Source organism: Pinus tabuliformis, chromosome 1_2 (genome assembly GCF_031772625.1).
Source record: "Pinus tabuliformis cultivar Carrire ecotype Pingquan chromosome 1_2, CPIR1, whole genome shotgun sequence".
In the NCBI taxonomy this organism is placed as follows: Eukaryota; Viridiplantae; Streptophyta; class Pinopsida; order Pinales; family Pinaceae; genus Pinus; species Pinus tabuliformis.
In genome coordinates this window covers 495,384,621-495,401,050 of record NC_142298.1, presented here as the reverse complement: position 1 = coordinate 495,401,050, position 16,430 = coordinate 495,384,621, and positions in this window count along the sequence as shown.

Below are 16,430 nucleotides of genomic sequence, written 5' to 3'. Positions count from 1 at the left end.
GTTGGTAGAGTACTTCAGGCGCAGGGAAATTTTGGGACACTAGTACCCAATAGAGTCGATTGATTTCCATGAGAATCCTATGATTGGTATGATGGTTTTGAGGAAGGTACATTCCTTCATTGTTTGATTTTCCGATGTGAGGAAACCTTTCCAAGGGATGGATCACCCGAGATAGGGGATGCCAGGGAACTTGGAAGGTGAGTGACTATGTGGAAGGGGGTGAACAGATTTCCCGAGGGTTAGTGTAGAAGAGAAGGGAAGGTAATGGATATATTGGTTTTGGTCATTATCATTTCTATATGGAAACAGATACACATTGGGAGTGCACCTTGAGACAATGAGTCAGTGACTATTCGCTCAGAGGAGAAGTGGTGCAAGAATGTAGTGATGAACATTGGATTCAACTTTCACTGTGGCAGTGGATTCTAGACTTCCTGGGAAGGAGGTGAGCCCTGGTATTACCCTGAGGGTGGAGGTGTGATCCTCTGGATTCCCTTGTTGATTTATATGGGCATTGTATTCTCTTATTTTTTTGTTTAGAAAATGTGCATATGTGTATATGTGGTTATTGTAAATACTGTAATAAGTTGTGTTATAAAGCTCTCATATGCTATATGGTTATTATCTAGTCATATTGTCATGATGTTTCTCTTTTGAGCAGGTCATTCATTATAAATACTGCAACGAGCTATGTTATAAAGATCCATGGGGAGTATGTTCTATTTTCAGCAATTTTGTTGGCTATAGGTATCATTAAACACCGAGGATGGTGTTCCCCCATGAGGGAGGGTTCTCTAACAACCCTGGTGAAAATTCCATGTAAAATATATATAAACCATAGATGATGGGACACTTATTCCAAGATGAATTTTGAGTAAGGCATCTTAGGGGGTGTTCATTTGGTTTATTATTTCTAAGGAAATTGGAAAAGGTAATGGCTAAGGCTTTGGAGAGGCATGAGGCATTTATTGGCATTTTATTTATGAAAATAAAGTAAATTAGGAGAAAAAGAAGGTGAGAGGTCGTAGGTTTCATGTGAGTATGGAATTAAAGGAAAATAATGGAAAATGAAGAAAATAGAGGCCTCATTAATAAAAAGGCTTCTGAGGATCAGTTGGCAAGCTTTTTCTTCTTAGTGTGAAGCACTTAGTCAGTGTTAAGCTCTTAGTCTGTGTAAGCTCTTGGTTCAATTTTTTCTTTGGTTAAGCATGGTATCAAGAAAGGAAAAGTCAAGAGGAAGAAAATATCATGCAGGGAAAGGCAAGATCATGTAGCTACAATAGGATTCATTGCAGTTATCGATTTGCATGTGTAATTTGCTCTAAAAAGTATTTAAGACTCTCATGATCTGCTTTTACCTTGAAATGTCTTCCCATTAGGTAAGGTTTCCATTTCTTACGTGCCACGTGTTTTCCCAACATTTCCTTCTCATAAATAGATTTGTGTAAATAATTTCCTTTGAGGGGACAACTTTCAAGAGAAATGGGTCTTTATCCTTGCATTAAAACAACACTAGTTCCATTTCTTGAGGTATCACATTCCACAATAAAGGTTTTTGTGAAGTTTTGCGTAGCTAAGACCAGTGCTTGGCACGTTGCCTCTTTAAGATGTTCAAAGGCTTTCATTGCTTCTGGAGTCCAAAAAATGAATCTTTCTTCAATAATGTTGTTAGCGGTGTTATTATTCTTCCATAATTCTTAACAAACTTGTGATAATACCCTGCCAACCCAAGAAATCCTCGCAGATGCTTTATGGATGTGGGGATTTTCCATTCCTTAATGGATTTAATTTTTCTATTTTCTACCTTAACAAATTCATCAGATACAATATGACCCAAATATTCCACCTCTTGTACTCCAAAGAAACATTTGGAGGTTTTTGCACATAACTGTTTCTCCTCCAATAGTGTGAGAACTTTATCAACATGTCGAACATGATCTTTCCAAGACTTGTTGTAGATTAGTATATCATCAAAAAATACTAACACAAATTTTATAAGGAAGCGTTTAAAAATGGAATTCATCAAGCCTTGAAATGTAGAAGGTGCATTGGTAAGGCCAAAAGGAATGACCAAAAATTCATAATGACCCTCATGATTTCTAAATGCTATTTTTAGAATCTATTCAGTCTTCATTATTATTTGATGATATCCTGAACGAAGGTCCAACTTGGTGAAGTAAATTTCTCCATGCAATTAATCTAATAATTCATCAATGACAGGAATGGGAAATTTAGCTTTAATAGTGAACTTGTTGAGCTCCCTATAATCTGGACACATGCACCATGATCCATCCTTCTTGTGAACAAATACTACTAGAGAAGAGAAAGAACTTTGATTAGTTTGAATTATACCAGCCTCTAGCATTTCTACAACCATACATTCAATTTCACTCTTTTGGGCATAGGGATATCTGTAAGGCCTGATGTTTGGAGGAACTTCTTGGAATCAAACGAATAGCATGATCATGATCACAAATAGGTGGGAGGCCTTTGGGAGTCTCAAATACCTTGGTATGATTGTCCAAGACCTTGGTATCTGGTAGTTATGTTGTGATCATGATTATGCTGATGTTTATATACGTATACATGTAGGTGTGTATGCATGTCATGTTTGACAAGGTCATCATGGATCATGACCATTAACGCTAACATTTATGTGTATATATATATGTATGTATACCTATTGTTGACTTACAACATCATGATTTTTTATGATAATGTTTACGTATATGTATGCATGTATCCATGTATCTATGTCACTAACTAACTAATCATCAAGAATCGTTCTTGTGGTGGAATGATTTATTATGAAAGCGAATGGAATGAAGAAGTTCCTAGCTATGAGGAATCAAATGGGAAGAGTAGTCATGAAAAATATATGAGGTTAGTATCATGTGAATATGAATTTATATTGCATCCTTATATTATGCCTATGTTTAAGTTATGGATAGGTTATACCAAGGTTTACAATAGCGAAATGAAAGTAGTGTGGTCTGCGACATGCTATCATAAGCATGGATAAGACACTGGAAGCAAGGTTGCTTGGTAAAGACAGTCTGGTTTTGGATGTGTGGCGTTATTGTTGTGCATATGTTGCATAGGTTATGTTATGTGGATGTAGTGTTGTGCAAGTATTTCATATGAAGTGTTGGGTATAGATGGGGACATGTAAATGTTGGATATGTGGGCCTATGTATAGATGATGCTATGTACATGTTGGATATGCAATGTTATGTACATGTGGTGTTGCAGGAATATTTTACATGGGGTGCTATGTACATATTCTTATGCTATGTAAATATGTTATTGTGTGCCTGATTGTGCAATTGGTGTTGTGTACATGTTGCACAAGTGGTGTTGTGTGTAGGTGGTGCTATGTACATGTCGTGCATTTTGCACTGTGTAATTATAGTGTCGCATACATATCGTGCGTGTGATACTATGTACATGTGGTATTGTGTACATTTTGTACAGTGGTGCAGTGTACATGTGGCGTTATGTACAAATTATGCAAGTGGTGCCATGTACATGTGATGTTGTGCACACATTGTGCAGTTGGTGCTTTGTACATATGGTACTGGTGTACATGCGGTGTTGTGTGCATGTCATACATGCGGTACTAGGTGAATGTATTGCATGGTGTTGTATGTCATGTGTAATAACCTGTGTGATGTACATTGTGCATGCACATGGGTTAGAAGAAGGCACTAGGTGTTTTTTTGGTGTGGCCACCAATCCAAAGCATGTATGGAATAAAGACAATGGTAGAAGCTAAGGATTGATGAAAGGATAAGAATCAACATTTTATTTTAGTTTTATTATGCATGTGTTTTATGACTATGGTATATGATGATTAAATGTGATCTATGATTCTGGTTTATGATGGTTACATGTGATTTATGATGGTTATGTTTTGAGCTAACCAGATGTGATATGTTTATGCATGATATTTTGATTCAAAAATTTAGTTTGACTTGTTGTCATGGGAAGCGAACATAATTGCAAGTGTACCTTCTTGTCAAGCTACGAATAAGGTATGATGTGAATTTATTTCAATTTATTTTAAATATAATGGAAGTTATGTGCTTGGTATAGGAAGCATGATCATGCCTAGTTGGGTGGTTGAAATCAGTTACAAGAATTAGTAGTAGCAGTGAAAGGAATTGGAACATGCAACAGTATGTCAGTAGAGTACTTCAGGAGTAGGGCCATTGTGGGACATTGGCACCCAATAGTGTCCATTGATTTCCATGAGAATGCTATGACCCGTATGTTGGTTCTCAAGTAGGTATATGCCTTGGTTGTTTGATTTTCCAAAGTTAGGAAGCCTTGCCAAGGGATTGATCACCCAAGATAGGAGATGTTAGGGAACTTGGAAGGTGAGTGACTGCGCAAAAGGAGGTGACCAGATTTCCCAAGGGACTATGTAGAAGAGAAGAGAAGGTCAAAAATATTTGGTTTTGGTAATTAGCATTTCTAGATGGAATTAGATACACGTTGGGAGTGTGCCCTAGGACAATGAGTCGGTAACTATTTGCTAAGAGGACAAGTGGCCCAGGATTGTAGTGTTGGACATTGGATGTAGTTTTGACTATGGCAGTGGATATTGAACTTCCTGGGAAGAAGGTGAATCCTGGTATTATGATGAGGGTGGAGGTGTGATCCTTTGGATTCCCTTGTTAATTGACATGGGAACTGTATTTGTTGGTTTAGAAAGTGTGCATATGTGTATATGTGGTTATTGTAAATACTGTAATGAGTTGTGTTATAAAGCTTTAGTATGCGATATGGTTATCATCTAGTCATATTGCCACGATGTTTTTCTTTTGAGTAGGTCATTCATTGTAAATACTTTAATGAGCTGTGTTATAAAGCTCCATGGGAAGTATGTTCTATTTCCAACCATTTTTTTGGTTATAGGTATCATTGAACACTAAGGATGGTCTTCCCCCATGGGGGAGGGTTCTATAACCACTCTAGTGAAAATTCCATGTAAAAATATATAAGACCACATATGATGGGACACTTATTCTAAGATGAATGTTGGGCAAGACATCTTAGGGGGTCTTCATTTGGTTTATTATGGCTAAGAAAATTGGCAAAGGAAATTACTAAGGCTTTGGAGAGGCATGAGGTATTTATTGGCATTTTATTTATGAAAATAAAGGAAATGAGGAGAAAAGGAAGGTGAAAGGTCAACGGTTTCATGTGACTTGGAGATTGAAGGAAAATAATGGAAAATGAATAAAATAGAGGCCTTAATAATAAAAAGGCTTATAAGGATTAGTTTACAAGATTCTTCTTTTTGGTGTGAAGAACTTAGTTAGAGTTAAGCTCTTAGTCAGTGTAAGTTCTTGGCTCAAGTTTTTTCTTTGGTTATCCATGGGATCAAGAAAGGAAGAGAAGAGAAGAGGAAGAAAAGATCATGTACGGAAAGGCATTATCAAGAAACTACAACAGGATTCATTGTAGGTATCGATTTGAATGTGTAATTTCCTTGCTATATTTGGCATGAATGGATTTCATGTAGTTCTTTTTCTATTCTGGCATGGGTTTTTCCAGGTGTAATATTGTTTCCATCCTAATCTTTCCATTTCCGGATAGCCATGGTGTGATGAGGTTCTCATGTTTTGGTTGAGCTGGATTGCCATATGGATACGAAGATGAGTGGGGTGGATCTTCGAATGATAGAGCACATGTCCTAGTTGTCCCTGAACTAGACTATGAATAATGGTAAAGCCACTAGCCTAGTAACCCCATAGCCAGACTATAGGTTATGGTAAAGCCAGGATTATGTTACCTCGGCAGGCTTAGGAATCCTTGCCAGTGAATTACATGATATAAGGTAAATCCAAGAGGTGGTTTTATCTCCATTGGGACTAGTAATCTCGGGTTTGGGATATGTGGTAAAGCCTGGAGAGTGGGTCTCGGTATAGGGCATAGTGATCTAAGTTTGGATTGCGGTAAAGCCTAAGAGACTACCTAAAAAGATAATTCCTCATGGTGTAGCTAGAGAAATCCAGTGGCATCCATGCTTGTTTTCCCTATTGATTCAATGGAGATCACGGTAAATCCTATTATGATGTGTTCAATGTGTCGGCGTAGTGATCTAGGATGGATTACGGTAAAGCCTATTTTCTATTGATGAGGGTGAGGTGGTTTAGCCTCGGTATGCCTTGGTTGGTTCTTTGTTTTGAGTCCTATATTCATGCTTGGAATATGGTATGGGGGTGATTGGCTGAAGAGAGATCTAGCTCATCCATTCTATGGTCGAGTGGAATGTGGTAGTCCCATCTCTGGTTGGTTTATTGCATTCATTAATGAGAAATTCATTTCCTTGATTTTCATGTGTAAATGTACTGATGTATATGTGGATTTTATGGTTGATATGCTTATGATATTTTTGTCTCTATTATGTTGGTTATATGTATGTTTTATGACAACATCTATGTATAGCTCTCAACATGTTTTTACTTGTAAATGAATGGATAATGTATCTATGGCCTGATAGATGATAATGCAACAAATGGCATGAGGGAACAATGGTTCATAGAGATTCTCATATAAGTATGAGATCCATACAATTAATTATATTGTTTACACTTGTAGGTTAGATGTTGATGACATATTTGATGAAAAGCGTGCCATGTCTAGAAGGGGTCAGATTAAGGTCTTTTTAAAATTATTTCTTTTGCATCATTGTTTCCCTCTTCTTTGACTAATATTAAGCTATAATTCCATTTTGGGAAGTGAAATGGGATCTGTTCATGGAAAAGTGGCTCAAATCTCAGGTTCCTTGGCATAACACTAGCAAATTTGGTCTCTAGATGCTGGCAGGGAAGCCTATGAGAGCACCTTTTGGTTTCTAGACACTATCATGCCTATAACATGAGAGATACTGAGGCTTAAGATGTCTATAACATGACTGTGACCGAGTGATAGGATGTCTGAGTGGCTAACATGTCTCTTGAGGTTTATGTTTCTAATGTGGATAGGTTGGTTGATGCGTTCTGTTGATTTCACTTCCTTAAGGTAGCATAGGAGGTTGAATCCAATCATAGTAGCCTCTTCTCACATGCTTACCCTGGTTAGCTAGTTACTTGAGTAGATGTGTGAGGAGGGTGTGAGAGAGTGGTATCAGAGCATTGTTGTGATATCCTTTGGTGATTTTGTTGGTCATGCATGCATGTCAGTTGCATGTGTGTCTCTTACACTTGAATTCCATGTGCTTGTTGCCTTGCATAATATTGATCGTGGTTGTAGTAAGCTTGTCATGAGGAAATTGATTGTTGATTTTGTCAAATGCATAATCAGAAGTATATGAATGGTTAAATTTTATATGCAACTTGATTACATCCTTGTATGTTAGGTTGCATTCTTGTATGTCTAATTGCATGTATCAGTCTTGTAGGTTGGTTACAAGAATTGATCGCTTATGCTCCACTGCATGTGTTCATACATATGTATAGTTGATTAGGCATTGCTTATGCATGTTGATAGTTTCATTTGGCAATGTGTACAATGGAGTAATGGTTGTTTTCATTCATGAGGTCATAGGATGTATTGTTGATATGGCCTTGCATTGATGCCTGGAATCTAGTTAGAATGATGTGTGTATGGTTTGGTACCCGTGTGTTATATTTCTATATGCAGTTGTCATGCATGAATGGTCTTGGTTATAGTATGCATGAATAGTATGTCAAACATGCCTTGTTAAGTCATGGTATGCAATTTAGGTCATCAGGGTGATATTGGTATGTTATGATGCCAATGTGTCCGTTGAGATATAGCAGGAGATGCAGATCATCATAATGAGGTTACAACATTGGACTTTGGGGTAAGAGAAAACCGTCATATATGTATCGTATGTTTGGCATGGATGTATGTGAGTCAAGGATTTTTATATGTATTAGGTTTATATAAATTAGGTTTGTATACATGTATTTTTATGTTATGGATACATACATGATAGATGGTATTTGATTAGTATAGTCATATGCATATGTGTCAGATAGTCATGAATGATAGTAGCATGTGCTTGTTTGCATTGCTACTATTATTTTAGGTTAGATGACTTGATGATTATGTTATATGATCTTGTTGAGTATGTTATAGGTTAAATTGTTCTTGTTATATGATAGTTAGCTTGACAATTAGGTTACATGTTGTTGATGATCATTTGATATATAGCTTATTGTTGTTATATGTTATTACCTTGATGATTAGGGCTTTTTCATTGAGATTTTGACGTTGTAATTTGGATTTCTCATCTGCGTGATGGTTATGTTCATTGCATTGAAGCTATTAATCTTATATGTATTGTGTAAACCTGGTTAGACCTATACAGATGGTTATGGTTGTGACATTCAAGTATTAGTCAACTTATCGTGTTGCATTGTGTTGTACTAATCTATATTGACCGTACATATGTGATTGCTATGAATAAATGATAATTGTGTATGAGTTATGATGTAAACATGTTAGCTAGTGACTATTTTCGGTATCATGATTTTATTTATGTTTGAGTTAATATCTTTTGAATTTATATTGTGCTAACTAGCTTGGTTGGGTATTCAAGGTAAGATCCCCTGAGATACAGTAAGGTACGAGTTTTCTTATGTCATATATTTGGTGCTTGGATATTTGATTATGTTGTCTAGTTAGTTTATTTAACATGGTATGTTGGAGGTTGGTTGAATGTTTGATGAATTACATAATCTGAGTATGTGTTCAAATGATTTTGTTTTAAGATGATTCTACTAACACATATATGTTGAGACATTTGATATGTACTTGAGTAACATAGGTGATAGTTGTGGCATTGTGTCTAAGGACTGTGAATCGACTATGGATTATGACATGATTTTTAGTCTTGGTAAAGGTTGATTTCAATTTGGTAGATATGATTGTTTTGATATTTATAGCATGACACTGACATGTGTGAGCAAGTTGTAGGAAAAAATGCTTGTTATTAGCGTGACAAGGTAACAATTGATGTGCATATATAACTAACAGTTGGGTGATGTGACATTGCATAGTAAGCCTCGATTGAAACCAGGTAAAAAGTAAAAGGAAGGAATTGGACAAGAATTCCTTTGGCTAGGTTTGGAAACCTTAATTCCAAACGAATGAGTTCTTCGCATACAGGAAGTCTTCTTGACCTTAATATTGTTTGACATTATGTTGATACATGTTATATTCATGAACATGTACTTGAAAAGTATATTAGATAGTCTTTAGTTACATGTGGATCTTTCAAAGGATTGCAGTCCCATGAGAGATGGCATGGACGTGTTCAGCTACAAGGCAGCGTGCTTTTCACAACAAGATAAGGTATCTAGTGTATTGTCGTATTTATTTATGCATAGACAATTATGTGTTTATGGTGGTATGATGCAAGGGATTGCATGACAAAGAAGTTTCCGTGAAACTTTCAGGAAGGATCTAGTTGAGATTTCCTTGGGAACCATGCGGATTGAGTCATGGTGTCTGTGGTTAGTCTTGTGGTATTGGTCTTATGCGATTGTTGCACTTGATTTATGATTTTGCGTATGTGTGGTGCATAGCTATGCAACTTTTTTGCGGTGTCGTATTAATATTGGTTTTCATTCTTTTGCTTCTTATTTGTTTCTTGGTATTTCCTTTTATGTTTTGAGTCTTGGGAATTGGTAGGGAAAGAGGAAAGTTAATGAAGCTTAGGCATAGCTATGTGGTACCCAACGGGTAATGTAAGACTCAGATGAAGCTTTTTGCATGAGTAAGTGCAGTGGAGGATAAAACTATGCAATCGGTTGAACTAGATGGGTCCATTTAGGTAGATGGATGGTTGCAATAAAGTCATGAGAAAGGTAACCAAAAAGGTAAAGTAAATAGATTTGAGGCATAAGATGCCTTGGCTATGTTGGGAACGACTATTCTTATTGTTGTGCATGCATTGCATGAATAAAGGAAGTTCTCTTAACCCTTGAACTTGGTATCTGGTTATTATGTTATGACCATGATTATGCTTATGTTTATATATGTATACATGTAGGTGTGTATGCATGTCATGTTTGATAGGGTCATCAATGATCATGACTATTAAAGATAACATTTATGTGTATGTATATATATGTATGTATACATATCGTTTTGTAACAGGATCATGATTATTTATGCTAATGTTTACCTATATGTATGTATATATCCATGTATCTATGCCATTGTTTGATAGATCATCAAGAATCATTCTTGTGGTAGAATGATTGCTTATGCAGGCGAATGGCATGAAGAAGTTCCTGGCTATGAGGAATTAAGTGGGAAGAGTAGTCATGAAAAATATATGAGGTAAGTATCATTTCAATATGAATTTATATTGTATTATTATGTTATGCCTATGTTTATGTTATGGACAGGTTATATCGAGATTTATAGTAGTGAAATGAAAGCAGTGTGGTCTGCTACATGATGGGACAAGCATGGATAAGACACTGGAAGCAAGGCTTCTTGGTAAAGACATTGTGGTTTTGGATGTGTGGTGTTACTATTCTACATATGTTGCATAGGTGATGTTATCTCGATGTAGTGTTGTGCGAATATTGCATATGCAGTGCTAGGTATAGATGGTGCGACATAGATGTTGGATATGCGGTGTTGTGTATAGATGATGCTATGTACATGTTGGGTATGTAGTGCTATGTACATGTGGTGTTGCATGCATATTTTACATGGGGAGCTATGTACATATGGTGTTGTGTGCAAGATTGTATAAGTGGTGTTGTGTACATGTTGTACAAGTAGCGTTGTGTGTAGGTGGTGTTGTGTACATGTCGTGCATGTGGTGTTGTGTACATATGGTGTCGCGTACATGTCATGCATGTGGTATTGTGTACATGTTGTACAAGGGTGCAGTGTACATGTGGTGTTATGTACACATTGTGCAGGTGGTGCCTTGTACATGTGATGCTGTGCACATGTTGTGCAGGTGGTTATTTTTACATATGGTACTGGTGTATGTGTGGTATTGTTTGCATGTCATACATGCTACGTTGAAGGTATACGGTACTAGGTGCATGTATTGCATGGTGTTGTATGTCGTGTGTGATGTACACTATGTGTGTGTGCACATGGGTTAGGAGATGGGACTGGGTGTTTGTCAAGTATGCCAACTGATCCAGAGTGCCTATGGAATAAAGACAAGGTTAGAAGCCAAGGATTGATGAAAGGATAAGTATCAACATTTTATTACAGTTTTTGTATGCATGTGGTTTATGACTATGGTATATGAGGATTATATGTGATCTATAATTTCGGTTTATGATGGTTACATGTGATTTATGATGTTAATATATGATCATTATGTTTTGAGCTAACCAAATGTGACATGTTTATGCATGATGTTTTGATCAAACAATTAGTTTGACTTGTTGTGGCAGGAAGAGAACAAAATTGCAAGTGTATGTTGTTATCACAAAATCTGACCTTGATAGGCTACTAATCAAGCAGACTTTGAGTAACTCTTTCAAACCAATCTTTTGGTTGAGGCTTAGCCTCCTCAACTTGAGAGGGCTCTCTCACTAGGTTTAGGGTTTTTGATTAATGATTAGATGGCTAACTCTAGGAACAAAATGAACAAAGTACGACTGGTTGGCTGGTTGAAACTATGATTAGAAAATATCTATTGGACTATGGAGTCAAAATAGTCTTCAACGAAACAACATGATCAACAAAACATGGAAGTCAAGGCAGTTAGAGTTTAGGTTTATGAATAAAATAGTAACATAGTGAAACAACATAGTTTACAAGCATGTGAAGGAAGTTAGAGCATCATCCAATGAATTCCAAGTATCACAAGCTCATACCACTGCAAATAAGTAATTGAACAAAGCCATAAGAACATCAAACACATAAACTCTTTGTGAATCTTGAGTAGTCAAACTGATCTCTGTATTAAGTATGAAAAACACAGTTTCTTACAATAACACAATATTTCCTTTACTAATGAAATTTCCAACCTTGAGGAATTCAATTTTCAAGCTTAATATAGAACTTTACATCATTGGATACTATCATCCACCTTTGGAGGAATTCGAATTCCTAACTTAGACACCTATCTATTCAAAAACAAACTATTTAATTACAACTTGACAGCTAGCTGTCTTTTAAGAGTCCTAATACAAATAGGAGTAAAACTCCTAAAACAAGCCTTCAACACCCTTATCTGAGTCTTTAATACATTCTTTAATCAGCTTCCAACCCTGTCCTCGAGTTTGATGATGACCATGATGCTGTTGCAAAACCTTTTATATTATGCCTTAACTACCCTAAAAATTAGGAGACAAAGTTCCTCTTTTTTAGGCCCTTATCTCTTTATGTTTATCTTCAAACAATTTTTTGCTGGTGTATAGGTGTCATGCATTAATAATTTGTTGAATCATCATTTTCCACCTGTGCAAAAGGGAACTCGATTATGTGGATGAAAACATGACTGCGCTTACGAAAATACTCTATTTTCATAGCACAACCTTCACTTTAATGATAGAGTACCCCTTGAAGCTTTGCTGCCTACACCCCTGCTGTTAAAGGGAAAAGTGTCTACTCAGAACTGCTTATCCCACTAAGGTGTGATAGCTGCCTTAGAAACAAACAAAGTGAAGCTACTTTCGTTTTTCCTTTATGAAGTGTAGATAGAGAGGAACAAAGAAGACCAACCTCTGTCTTGCGCTAATCTCCTGGTTCAATTCCTCTCTTCCTTGATAGTCTTTCGCTACTTGTTCCCTTGCACACCCAGCTTCACAGAGTACCTGTAAGATCACAGTAGCATAGCACTATACAAGAACATGGATTTATAATCATAAACAATCTAGGATCAGATGTAAATTGACCATACAAATGCAGCAAACATAAATGACACAAGAGTATAGAGGAAAACTTGAATAGCTTTTATTGATAAACAAGAAAGAGCCAAGAGGAGTTACAACCAGTTGTTCTGACCCAACATCAACCTCTCAGCAAGGAAGCCCCTCTTCACCTCATACAAAGCTTAGATCACCCAACAATCTGATGTTTGTCTCAAGAAACCAATAGCAATTCCTTACAATATGCAAAATTCCAGCCTCTGGATCTCTGGGATGAGGGATCCATATATAGATATCTGTAAGGGAGATGAGTCAGCTTGTGATTTTATTAGTGTCTTCCCTCTGATAGTTCTTGCTTCGACTTGGAGATTGATGATCTCTTACTCATCCTTGGTCAAATTCAGAGAGGCAAGTGTCACAGGAGAAGTTTCTGGAAGCTTCCATTGCCTCTCCACCTCGCGGAATGACATTGCCATTTGTCATTTCTCGCCCATCGCACCCCATAGAAGGGCTTTTTGAAATGCAACGCACCCACACAGTGTATTTAGGTGAGATGCAACGCACTTGGCCTGTGGAGCAGCTGAAATGATCCTGTTTTGACCAATTCTGAGCAGTTTTTCATGGAGAACTTCTGGGAGAAGCTGTAATCAGTTGACCTTGTTCTATTAGGGGTTAGAACAACACTTTTAGGGACTTAGGAGCCCATGGTTTATGGACATTTCATGCTTGGGGTTGTAGTGCCCAAAAATGTCTATAACACCTGCCATCTGAGAGTTCACACATGAGCCCATATCCATTAGAAGCTTCAAAATTTGGAACTAATCCTGCATTCCCTCCACAATGCATCTATAAGAGTCAAATGATCATCTTCAACAGTTTCGTAATGTGCTACGACACTGCTATGTGTGTTCTTTTTCAACACGACCTTCAAAAATCAGTGGTTTGCGAGATTATTCCAAAATTTTGCGCAGACTGCTATATTAACCAAAAATCAAAACCACATCCCTTCATAGATGTTCTTCTTTGTAGCTGCTCTTCCTTTATATGCCAAAATTCCTTTATGTGCCAAAAACTGTTTTAAACACCCTGTTTCATCATTGTTGTAGACCCTTTTTCCACAGTGGTTAGTTGTATTTCTAGATCTTCAATTTTCCTCTTCAAGCCCTTGTTTGTAGCTCTGAGCTGAGTATTAATTTTTCTCACAAATTTGGCTTCTTTGATTGCAGGAAAATCCAGGTAAAGTATAGTTGTTCACTCCTAACTATTTCTGATTTGGGCACTCTTTTAGCCTCCCAGAGGGCCTTCCTCCTTTTGAAGTTTGTCTTTTCAGCAGCATGTTCTCTTGCTCTCGCCCTTAGTTTAGCAATCTCATTGTTGGCAGCTTCTAACCTTCTTTCCATGACTTCATAACTGGCCTTTTGCATTTGAGTAGCAGGAACCGTGTTTTTGTCTCCTTCAGGTTTTGAAGATGGTAATTCTAACTCTTCTTGAACAACAAAGGCTTCTTCTATTCTCTCCAATTCAACATTCGACTCTTGCATCTTCTTGGATTGCCGGGTTAAGGGTTTTCTGGGTTTGAAAACAAAAGCTGCAACCTCATCCTTAAATTCTAGTTTTTTGGAGGATTTCACTTTCTTTGACTTCCTTTGATCAACTTCTGTCACATCTGCCTGCACCAAAGGGGATTCTGTAATGTCAATAGCCCTTAAGATATCACTTAGGTCACCCTTCAAGCTTGAAATTGCTCTTGAAATCACTGTTTTCTCATTTTCCTTTGCAATCTGGTTCCTAGTAAGTCTCCTTTGAACTAGTTTATTGGATGACTATTCTGGTGTTTCTCCTTTAAGCTCAGATATCTTTCCCTTGGAAGATTTAGGAGTTTCAAGAATGACTGCTGGACTTTTAACTATTGGGCTTTTGCTTGCTTGTTCTTTCACCTGCCTCCTTGGCTTTAATTTAGCATACCATTTTTCCTTGGTCATTTCAGACCTGCTAGCTTCTGCTGATGAAGTTTCTTTGGCCCCAGAGCTAGCACCTTCACCTTGTTTTTCTATTCCAAAGTCACATACAAACAAAAATGAAGACCAATATTTTTTTACCCTTTTGAGTTCATGTAAAACTATCCATTTAATTAACCCATGATGAAAAAGGGAAGTCTCACACCCTAGGGACTTTAGCTGAACTTTATCTACCATCTTAGCTATACTTCGAAATAAGAGGCAAGGCAAATCTAGAGAAATCATACCAGTAAAATGAAAAAAGGAGTTTAAAATGATATGAGTAAAATTTTTGATATCTGCCTTCATAGGTGAAATAACGTTGAATGTTAAAGAGTAAATTGGTATAGCTATCCTTGATGTAGTCTTTGGGAACTGCCTTGGTCAGGTCAGTTTCTGAAAATGGTGATTTCAGGAATACCTTACATGGTTCCATGTTGAATTTGAAGTTCTTGAACTAGGCCTCTTGCCCCCTAGGAATTTTGGTCACCAACGCTATAACCTCTGGAGAAACTTGCAAATCAAGCATTCCAACCTTTGTCCTTAAACCAGCAAAATGAAGTGCAAACTCCTTGGTTACCTTAGTATGCCCTCCTTGCAATTTCTTACAAAAATTCCAACACCCTACTTTCTTGAAAGTCTCTACAACTACTTTGTCTCTGCTTAGGACCTCAGTTTTTTCTGGCTCAGTTCTCAAACAATGGCCAGACACGTGGCATTTCTTCTCCTCTGTCATCTTTTCTTCTGAGTTATTGTAAGAAAACCAACTTCCTTTGAAACTCAATTGATTAGCCTCGCTTGCCGATGATGATCAGCCTCACCTGAATGATGGATGAGGAAAACCTTGGTGATTCATTCCCAACGTTTATTGTCGAAAACAACTCTATTTCAAGGGTTTGCATGCAAACTAAGATTATGAGACTAACCAGCTTCTTTGAATTTTGAAATTATCATGCAGAATGACCCCTAAATTCGAAATGATGAGTTTGGAGCAGTGGCATGCTTGTGGACTGATTTGTAACTGACAACTAATCATGAAAATTCTAATGGATTTTTACCGGATTAATGTTTGACAAGACTGTTTACGAATCCGTGCTTTCGTAGCCCACTACAAAAAGAGCATTGTTTTCATAGCACAAAATAGAAAATTTACACTATCTATGCTACGAAATTGTAGTTTCAAGATAAATTTCAAAATTGTCAAATTTTCCTTGAGCTATGAGTTTCTAATAGGGCTGTGGGACTCATGAAACATAGGAAAGGGATGTTAGACTTTATTTGGACATAAAAGAAAAACTAAACCTTTGAGACATATTAACCTAACACCTACCCACTAAAGCATGAGATGACTTGACACTCATCTAAAACCATGAAAAAGAAAAAGTAAACTCCTATTTTAGTGATAACATACGTTATTGACGAGTTACCAATAAGGTATGATGTGAATTTATTTCAATTTATTTTAAATCTAATGGAAGTTATTTGCTTGGTATAGGAAGCATGAGCATGCCCAATTGGGTGGTTGAAATCGATTACAAGACTTAGCAATAGTAGTGAAATGATTTGGAACATGCAACAATATGTTGGTAGAGTACTT